Source organism: Crocodylus siamensis, chromosome 2 (genome assembly GCF_052110815.1).
Source record: "Crocodylus siamensis isolate JL-2025a chromosome 2, ASM5211081v1, whole genome shotgun sequence".
Taxonomy (NCBI): domain Eukaryota; kingdom Metazoa; phylum Chordata; order Crocodylia; family Crocodylidae; genus Crocodylus; species Crocodylus siamensis.
In genome coordinates, this window is record NC_143396.1 from 135008621 (window position 1) to 135019633 (window position 11013).

The following is an 11013-nucleotide window of genomic DNA, read 5'->3' on the forward strand; positions in this document are numbered from 1 at the left end:
TGTTTGCCATTCCCACACCTGCCTTTACAAAATCTTGGAGCTGCCCATGCTTCTGCTGCATTTGTCATCTTCTGTAGAAGGGAGCCCCAAAGATGCTTTGCACTCCTCCCTTCCTCCCTCCCTTCTTCCCTTCCTCAGTTTTTAAATCTATTCCAGGATTTTTTTCAAGAGTCCGTTCACCCTGCACTGTTAACATTCATCAGATCAAATCTTTCTTACCTCTGCCATATCCATCAGCGCATAGACAAGATTTAATAGAATGTGCTACCGTTCTTTGAGCACTGCCTTGCAGAACCATGGCTTAAGCTGAAATCAATAGGGAAAATAATATTTTCTGGCTGTATGCTCAGGCTTAGGAATTCCCTCTTTTGAAGATAAGACATCATATAGCTCACCTTGGGCAACTTGTTAGAGTTACTTTTCTGGTATGCAGCTTGTTAGTGCTAAAAAGTCTTGTTAGTATTAGATGTACTTTTTTTAAAAACAAGTCTTTCAACTTCAAACTTGTACCTGCTGTTAGTTTTCTGTGTATTTTTATGTCCTGCATTTTGATTTTACTGTCTGTTTCGTCCATTGTGCTGTGCTTCGAAATTGATATTTCTGTAAGATAATATGAACCTGGGATTGGAAGTCATTCATGTACACAGGAAAACCCTAGGGCTCACAGGTCCTACTATTAAATCAAAGTAACTATGGGGAAAAAACATAATTCCAAATGTGAAATAGATACTGGAACTCATTATTTTCAATCAGCATGAACAAGCTCCTGGTAGGTGTTGCTGTTCTGTGAAGAGTAGAGAGCCTTCCAGAGAAATGAATTTATGAACAGAGCCAGGCTCATAGACATGTTACATGAAAAACTATTGTGACAGTGATTAAATTTCATTCATTTCAGCCAAATGAGATTGTTTGGCATTGTGATTCACGACTGTTTTTCTTTTAAGAATGTGAATTTTGTTGTCCAAATTTTCAAACTTCTCTGCTGTTTGGTGCAAAATTGGAGCATGCGTATGGGGATACACAAGCACAGGCATTTACATCACAAACTGGGTGGATAGATAGGTGACTGCTTTGTGCTAGACCTGATCTCTTTATTCTTACTGCATAGTATTGTACTTTGTGATTAGCTCATTTGACTTTGGTGTGTTTGTACACATGCAATCATGCATGCATACACACAGAGATGCCACTGTGGATTTCATGAACATGAATCAAGAAGAGCAAAGATGGGCTGGTCAAGAGCCTGTCATGCTGGAACAGTCTGATTGTCCTTCAGTAACACAATGATAACTGTAATGCATGGGGAAGAGCAAAGAATGCAATATACCTTGACTTTAGCATGACTTTTGAAACTGGCTCCCATGACATTCTCATTATTAAACTAAGGACATACAGCTTAGATCAAGGCTATGGATTCCTGCACTTAGAACAAAACAATCAAACAAACCCAGTTTGGGGAACAAACAATCTGGGGAATGATTGGCTATGCTTCAGTACTTAGGAAACTGATCTCAGAATCATAGTAGATCATAAACTGAATATAAATCAAAAGTTTGCTCTTGTTGCAAAAATGTCAATAGCATACTGGGTTATATTAATAGACTGTTGCTTGCAAGTTAAGGAAGTGATTCTTCCATTCTATTCAGTACTGGTGAGGCCTTACTTAGAGTACTGTGTCCTGTTTTGGAGCATAGCACTTCACGAAAGATGTAGATGTACTATAAAGAGTCCTATGGAGACCAACAACTATTAGAGGTCCAGGAAGCATGTCATACAAGAAAAGTTTGGAAGAACTGGGATTTAGTCCAGAGACAAAGGGAGGATTTATTAATAGTCTTTGAATATTGAAAGATGGTTATAGACAGAATGGTAACAGACTATTGTCTGTAGTTGTAGGGGACAGGATTAAAAGTAATGCTCTTAAATGGCAGGAAGGGAAATTTAGTTTGGATATTAGAAAGAAATTTCTAATTATGATGGCAGCTAATGCTAGAACATATTACCTAGGTATGTTATGGAATCTCTATCTCTGGAATGTTTTAGAGAAGCTTAGACAAACATTTGGATGAGATGGTTTAAACATGGGTGATCCTGCCTTGAGCGCTGGCGTTGGACTAGAAGACTTCCTGAGGTCTTTTCATCCTTATTTTTCTCTGAGTTTATGATCTCCATAGATCAAATGATCATGAAAAATACAGCTTCTAATTTATGGTATCATCAGCAAGCCAAAGATATGAACAATAATAAATAAAGGACTGCAAAAGAACTGCAAATAACGTATCTTCTATTTGTTAAGTTTGTCTTTCATTATATGGGGGCTTCTCTCTTCTCTTCCAGAATCTAGGAGCAGCCATTTGAAAGTCAATATTCTTACCTGTATAGCACCTAAAGGCTATAAAAATGAATAGCAACTCCATTGTATTAGGTGCTATACAAACAAAGAACAAGGAGTGGCTTCTGTCCTCAAAGGCTTCCAATTTAAGTATAAGACAAGAGACAACAGGTGGTGACAGGCAGGCACATGGGAGATAACAGAGAGATATTATTCAGCACTGTTCATTCACTGTTGGTGCCTGCCACTTGAAGAGCTGGAGCAGGCAGAAGCCAGGTGCTTGACTGCAGTGGCCATTTTAGAGAGCAGGCTATAAATAGAGTGAAGCAGCACTTTGCTGCCAGCAGTTGTGAGAGAGACATCAGCCAGCAGAGCCGAGGCTCAGAAACAGCTTGGAGGTATGGGCTGGGTATATGGGGATGAAGGAGGCTCCAGGTCCTGGGCAGAACCTAGACCTGTACCCTGCCAGGGAAGGGAGGCCTGGTGAGACTGATGGTGGCACAGCAGCCCCATGAAATGCCAGGACCAAAACCCTTTCTGGTGAAAGGCAGGTTGGGGGCACCAAACAACTTCCAGCCCCAGCACAGTCCTAGCTGGGTAATGTCCAGACCTATGAAAGCATAGAAAGGCCTGAGGCTCAGTTGTTCCAGTGAAGTTGTGAGAGTGAAAGTAGGCAAGCAGCTCAGGCTTGCCCTGAGTTACTTGACTCGTCCATGCTGGGGCCAGGACCCAGAGAGGGGTCAAAAGGGCCAGGGCCCTCCATGAGGGATGCCCACAGAGCAAAGAAGCTTGGGGTTCTGACTGGCCTGAGACAGGGCCTACAGGGGAGCCAAAGGTCCCAAAAAGGGGGCCACAGCTAATGGGCGAAGGGAACGGCTGAGTTTAGCTGCTTGAGATGCCATCTGCGAGGCTTGGGCCACAATGTAAGGGTGGAATGGAGCTGCGGATATGCCCCTGGTCATCAGGGTTCAAAACGGACAGCCTCCCGCCTCATTAACATCTTAATAATTTTTCATCAAGGCAGGGCAGAAGAGAGGCAGGCAGTTAGCCTAGAAACAGGTGGGCAGGCCAACTTCTAACTGGCCCTGGGAACACCCCCTGTAACAGACAGGAAGTGGTTTCAGCATACCAGTAGCCTTATCATTATCAAGATGCTGTAGGCATTTTGATCAGGAAGGAAGGACTGGAAAGAGGCCGGCATGCTGCCTGTGCAGATATTTATGGAGTGTTCCTATAATATATAAAGGGTAGGAAGTGAGAGATAGGACTCAGTGTCTTGACGCTGCATAAGATGTGGCAGGTAAGGTGGGAATAGGGCAAGTTCTGTCTTGTGCAAAACAATGCAACTGCACTTTTTGTGCTTGTAAATGTTGTGTGCTGCATTTGTCTGAGATGGTGTTGATAAATGCCACGGGCCAGAATCTATTGCACCTATTGGGCATCTAAGGGGACTAAGGAACCTAAGTGTCAGTCTATTCCACATTGTTCAAGTCCCTGAAAAATCCATTAATTCATCAACTTTTGTAAGACACCATCATCTTACCCTTAAGATTGAGCCACAAAAAAAGTAGAGAGGAAGAGGAGAACCTCTTTCATTAACTGCTTTTCAGGGACTTGAGCAGGGCATGAACTTTAAGTTGCTTGGAAACCTAACTGGAAAGCAGTTTACATCTTCACCAGACACTTGAATAGTTTTAGAGTGGCTGGACCCTTTATTTGGGCTTTAGATGCTCAGTGCTTTACAACCTGTAGCAGCTGCACATGTTCCACTTTAGCCTGGCTCCTACCTGGTTTTCTGCTCCTGCTTACCCAGTTTAGGTGTCCTGAATTCTTTAGGTCCTGAAGGAGTCTGTCTTGTCCATGGACATGGATCTTGTTTACTGGCTGGACTTTGACTTGGACTCTGGTTTTCACCCTCTTGCAGTCCTGATCCCTGGTTTGGATTATCCTCTGACTCAGGTACCTGTCTACCGCCCTGCACCAGCAGAGTGCCTACACCCCAATCCTTACAATAGATGGCATAGAATTTGGCCCCATATCTGTTATCGTGCCATATACATTTACACTGCACATTTAACATAAGTGACACAAAGGCAAACAAGCATTCAGCTAGCATATGGAATATGCGACAAACCAGTATAACTCAGTTTGAATAAGAGTCGTGGCAAAAAGTGCCAACAGTTTCATAGTTTCAGTTTCTAGGGTCGGAAGGGACCTGAACAGATCATCTAGTCCAACCCCCTGCCATGGCAGGAAAGAGTACTGGGGGTCAAACGACCCCAGCAAGGTGTTCATCTAGCCTCTTCTTAAAAACCCCCAGGGTAGGAGCCTGCACCACTTCTCTTGGAAGTTGGTTCCAGATCCTAGCCGCCCTGACCGTAAAGTAGCGCCTCCTGATATCCAGCCTAAATCTACCTCCACCAGCTTGTGACCATTATTCCTGGTCACTCCTGGCAGTGCTCGGGGGAACAGGGACTCCCCCAATGCCTGCTGATCCCCCCTGACTAGTTTGTAACAGGCCACTAGATCCCCCCTCAGCCTTCTCTTTTGGAGGCTGAACAGGTTCAGGTCCCGCAGCCTTTCCTCATAGGGCCTGCCCTGCTGTCCCCTGATCATGCAAGTGGCCCTCCTCTGGACCCTCTCCATGCTGTCCACATCCCTCTTGAAGTGCGGCACCCAGAACTGGACGCAGTACTCCAGCTGCGGCCTGACCAGCGTCACATAGAGGAAGAGTATCACCTCATTGGACCTGCTCGAGATGCATCTGTGGATGCATGACAAGGTACGGTTGGCCTTCCTGACTGCCTCCCCACACTGCCGGCCAATGTTCATCTTGGAGTCAATGATGACTCCAAGATCCTTTTCTGCCTCCGTACTGACAAGAGGGGAGTTCCCCAACCTGTAGGTATGGTGCCGGTTGTTCCTCCCCAGGTGCATCACTTTGCACTTGTTTGTGTTGAATTCCATCCTATTCTCGTCCGCCCACCCTTGTAACCTGTCTAGGTCCGATTGTAATCTGTTGCTTCCTTCTAGCATGCCCACATCCCCCCGCATCTTAGTGTGATCAGTAAATTTGAACAGGGTGCTTTTCACCCCCTCGTCCAAGTTGAAGATGTTGAACAGTGCGGGCCCAAGGACCGAGTCCTGCGGAACCCCACTGCTCACATCCCTCCAGGTTGAGAAGGACCCATCCACTACCACCCTCTGGGTGCGGCCCTCCAGCCAGTTGGCGACCCAATTGACTGTGTGGGTGTCGACACCGCAGTCCCCCAGTTTCTTGATGAGAACGGGGTGAGAGACAATGTCGAAAGCCTTCCGGAAGTCCAGGAAGACTATGTCCACTGCTACCCCTGCATCTAATGATTTGGTGACCTGGTCATAAAAGTCCACCAGGTTGGTCTGACAGGACCTGCCACTGATGAACCCATGTTGGTTGCCCCTAAGCATGCAGTTCCTACCTGGCCCCTTGTGAATGTGTGCCAGAATAATTTTCTCAAACAGCTTACCTAGGATTGAGGTAAGACTAACTGGCCTATAATTTCCTGGGTCCTCCTCCTTCCCCTTTTTGAAAATGGGAACCACGTTGGCCCTCTTCCAGTCCTCCGGCACCACACCAGAGCACCACTAGTACTCGTAAAGCCGTGCCAGGGGTCCTGCAATGACCTCGGCCAATTCCTTTAGAACTCTAGGGCGGAGATCGTCCGGGCTGGCTGACTTGAATACGTCCAACCCCTCCAGAAGTTCCCGAACTAGTTCCTCACTAACCCGTGGCCCAGGTGTGCCTCCCCTGGGGCCCAAGGGGGGCCCAGCAGGGAGGTGACTGTTCTGGTTGCTACTTAGGAAAACGGAGGCAAAGAAATCGTTAAACATGTTAGCTTTGTCACCTGGTGTGACAACCAAATTTCCCAAGTGTCCTGGAGGGGCCCCACATTACCTGGAACCTTCTTTTTACCCCCTATGTATTTAAAGAAGGACTTCTTATTGTCCTTAATCTGGGAAGCTAGCCCTAATTCCATCTCTGCCTTGGCCTTCCTGACTGCCCCCCTACATCTCCAAGCGACTGCAGTATAGTCATCCCTGGTGATGTCCCCTTCTTTCCATTGGGTGTACGCCACCCTTTTAGCAAGGAGACATTCCCAGATGCTCTTAGTGAGCCATGGAGGCTTGTGTGCCCTCCTGCTCCCTTTGATCCTCATTGGGATTACCTTCCTTTGGGCTTGGAGGATCGTCTCCTTAAGGAGCGACCACTCTCCTTGGACACCTGGCTCCCCTCCCCTCTGGGACCTCAGTGCTTCCCTAACTATCCTCCTTAGCTCGTTGAAGTCTGCCCTCCTGAAATCTAGGGCTGCTGCCTTACTGCAGGCCTTTCCCACCTTGCGCTGGATGGTGAATTCTAGCAGGCGATGATCACTGTTGCCCAGGTGGTCAAGCACCCGCAGCCCCCTCACCAGGTCATCACCCGTGGCCAGCACTAGGTCCAACAAGGCATCTCCCCTAGCGGGGTGTGCACCTCCTGGGTTAGATGGAGGCCCTGCACTCTGTCTAAGAACCTACGTGAGCAGTCAGACCTGGCTGACTGCTCTTCCCAGCAGATGTCCGGGAAGTTCAGGTCCCCCATGACTACCACATCCTTAGACTTCACTACCTCAGTGAGCTGACCTAAGAATTCCTGGTCAAGCTCTTCCCCCTGGTTGGGAGGTCTGTAGGAGACTTTCACCATTAAGTCTCTTTCCCCTTGACTGCCTTGTACTTTAACCCAAAGCACTTCAGAGTGCCCTTCCTCTGACTCCTTGCTAATTAATGAGGATGTGTATTCCTCCTTGATATAGAGTGCCATGCCCCCTGTACAGCCTATAGCCCTCGACATTCAGTTGGGAAGTTGCTTCTTAAAATACACTTGTGATGAAAGATGGTTCAGTTTGCATCATGAAACTGAGGACTGGTTGGGATGACACTGGGATGGGGTCAAGGAGGCTTTCCCAGAGTTGACAATATGCCATTCTAATTATAAAGTAAAGCAGCACAAGAAAAGAAAGAATAACATCACCTCAGAAAAGGGGCTTGAGAATGCCAGTGTTATTCCACTACCACTCTGCAGAAATGAAAAAGAACTCATTGAATTTGACGGGCATAGCAGCATCATTTGAGTCTGCAAGAGGAAAATGCTCTCGTCTCAGCTAGCTATCGCTGCCAGTTTTCTCTTGCATATGAAGCAAATAAAGAGAAAAGTGACAATGTTTGTGCTAAAGATGGAGCAAGTGAAAAATGAATGCCAGCTCAGGTCTACAATACAGAGGGCGTGTCTACACATGTGCTTTAATGTACATTATCTTATTTAAATGAGCATTAAAACATCACTAAACAAACAGTGCTATTTAGGTAATGTGCATTGAAATAGTCTAATGTGCATTACGTGTCACTTAAAAACCATGCTCTTTAGATCATGCACGTTAAGACAGAATGATGCTCATTTTCCTAGTACCTCACAATAGAGGTACTAGATTTAATGTGCATTAACAAAAGTGTGTTAATGCATGTGTAGACATGCCTGTCAACACATTCTACATTTGCTTTAGATAATGCATAGATGTATAGATAAGCCCCAGGGGTTATAGTTTTCAGTATAAGAAGTGTGTTTAATCATGGAATCAAAATGCATTTTCCACTGTCTGTTACATCTCTGCCATCCATGGGAAGTCAAGGGTGATGTATAAGTGTGCCATAGGACAGAATTTGACTCTCCTTCTTTGACTCTATCTAGAAGGGCCTTTTCTTTCTGCAATCAAATGGATTTGGCTTTTTGAATGTAAAGATCCTCTCCTGTTTCATGTCCTGCTATGACCACATCCCCTTTGATTCTACCAAGAGACTGAGCAATTCCTAGGCTGGAGGATCAGTACACTTATTTCGATAGAAAAGTAACAGCTGTGTGTGGAGGAGGAGAGTGTTCTCTACAAACTTTTCATTATGTGTGAAGTCCCCTTGTTTCTTTCCACACCTCACTAAACTCACCTCAACAAGCTTGTCAGCTTTAGCCAACTCATGTTTTTATGTCACAGCAAAGACGTACTTCAAAGAAATCTCCCTTTGAAGGCCATGATAAAAGAGAAGTCAAAGAAAACTGAATCCATCATCAAATAACTTTAGAGTCCTTTTTCTTAAAAAACACATCTCTTACTTGCTATGAATTATTTAAGAGAAGCCCTGCTGTTTTGGCTCCCTATTTCCATTCCTCTTCCCTCTCCCTGTTTGGTCAGTATTTAATTCAGATCTCAGAAATGTTGGGAAAAAAATTAAAAATTCCAAATACAGTTCATCTGCTTAACCAATTATATGGTGGATGTATAGAAATGCCATTCACATTGGTCCCTACCAGATGTCTCCTTCTCATGGTAGATGCGGAAAAGTCACACTGCTGAACTTAACATAATTCCACTGCTTCCAAGAATGAATGGGAAAAATAGCTTTCTTCTAAAATGAACCATCAGTACACACAGAACACAACCCTTCTAGAAGGTAAGAATTAGAAATGGTTCTGAATCTATGTCCCAGACTGAAACACTGGCTGGGTTCAACATGTAGGTCCAAGTTTTTTAACTGAAACCCAACTATAGTCTAGGAAGAATTATCACTATCTGAATCTTTGAATGTGACTGTCTGAGTCTAGAAGTAGCTGTTTTGTAGGTTTAATGTAGTTGTGATGGTCCAGGGAACATGCAAGAAGCAAAATTTGTTTGGTAATAGCTTGTTTAACATGTCTCCCAACTATAGTTAGTCCAATAAAAGATATTAACAGATACATTTTTCTCCTTACATAAATCTAAGAGAAGCAGTTGTGGAAACAATACAATGGTCTCCATTAAACCACAATTAATAATTGGAACATCCATAGGAATAGGCCAACATTTTTTTAAAAATATATAAATATGTTGAAACAAATAATTTCACTTTTTCACATTGATAATATAGAAATTTTACTTCGATCAAATAAAATATTTCAGATGTATTCATTCATTTTGCTTTAAATTGTCATAATATTGATTTTCTTGACACATTATTGAAATAAAACATTTCAATGAATTTAAATTGAAATATTTTAGAATCTCCTTTTTTGCTGAGAATGTTCATTTTCCTTTCTGCCTTGGAATGAAATCAGATTTGGGGATGTCAGTTTCCTGCAGGATGACACTTCTAGTTCTACCCAGCTGATATTCCCATTATGCCTTTTTAGTATACTGAAGGCCAGATGCACAAGGCCTTGGAACACAAGGAGCAGTAACATTTCAGAGAACCACTGCTTAGTTCACTGTATCTAAGAAAGACTGTTACTTAGGCAGTGCAATGTGTTCAGCACCACGGTGGGTGCCCTACTACTGTCCAGTTCCCTTGCACTGTGAATTCAAAGGAAAAAAAAAAGATGCAAAGAACAATACAACAATGGGCATGCAAGGCAAGAAAGCTTTGGGGATTAGGTGGGTGTGGAAGAGGGAGTTGGGGGAAGCAAAGACCAGATTCTGTCTTGTCCTTATGATGTTCACTGTCTTGCTGGTAAAGGGCTTTGGTGAGAGCAAGTCCATAGTGCTGCCCTTTTGTACCTGTCAACTGAGATGAGCCAGGGCCAGTGACAGCAGTTGTTGCACCTTTTTCAAGCTTGCCATATCAACTGCATATTCCAAAGCCTTAAGACCATGTCTATATGGCTTCTTCCCTAACCTTGGCAATTAGGCAAAGCAGACTGCTCAAGAGCATCCTCAGGTGCTTCAGAGTGGCCCTGGGCATCCATCCCAGTCTGACAGTGAGTGTACCCAATTTAGAGCAAGTGTGTAATCAGTAGTATATCTGGCATCAAGAGTGAGATCTAAGATGCCTGTTCAAGGCACAATGCCTCATGAAGCTCCACCCAATGCAGTGCAGTTCTGCATTGTCCCTAGTGTCACACAGTGCCATAAATGCAATGGTTGAGCACCCTGGGTTCTGTTTTTTTCTGTGCAGGTTGGGCAGTGTAGAAAGGTGTGGGTCTACTCTGACTACTGATGTGTTGAGTTAGGCTAGTAAAATTAGTACTCAAGTGACTCTGGTAATGAGATATCTAAATGCAAGGACCACAGCCAGTTAGTTATACAGGTAAAACTACCCCCACAAAACTGAGACTTTTAGAAATGTGCATTTGTTCTGCCTCGTCTTATTTAACATTTTTTATTTCTGAGATATCTAAACACAACAACCAGGTTGGGTGTACATGGACCGGGGCCTTACCAGTTGTCCAACCAGGGTTCCACCAGAACCTGCCTATGATTCAGAGTAAAATCAGGGAACCCAGCATACCGCCAGTGAAAAACCTTAGACCCAGAAAACAGTTATTTTTCTGACAGCAGTTTTTGTCAGAAAATATCTCCACATCTTCTGTGCCAGCATCTTTTGAAAAATCTTGCCTAATGTGTCTGTTCATGGGAGAAAGGGCTATGGGGTCAGACCTTGAAAGATACCATCTTTAGAGGATCCATAGGCATTTGTGCAGAGACAAAGTAAAATTGCTAGCAAGCTGCACTCTGCTGAGGCAATGATAATGCTAAACCTGCATTTTGTTTTCTCTCTGTTCAAATATTGAATCTATTTGAGCACCTCTATAATTCAATACTGTCACTGTGGGTAAAATCAAAGATCTAGTTTTAAAGTTACAA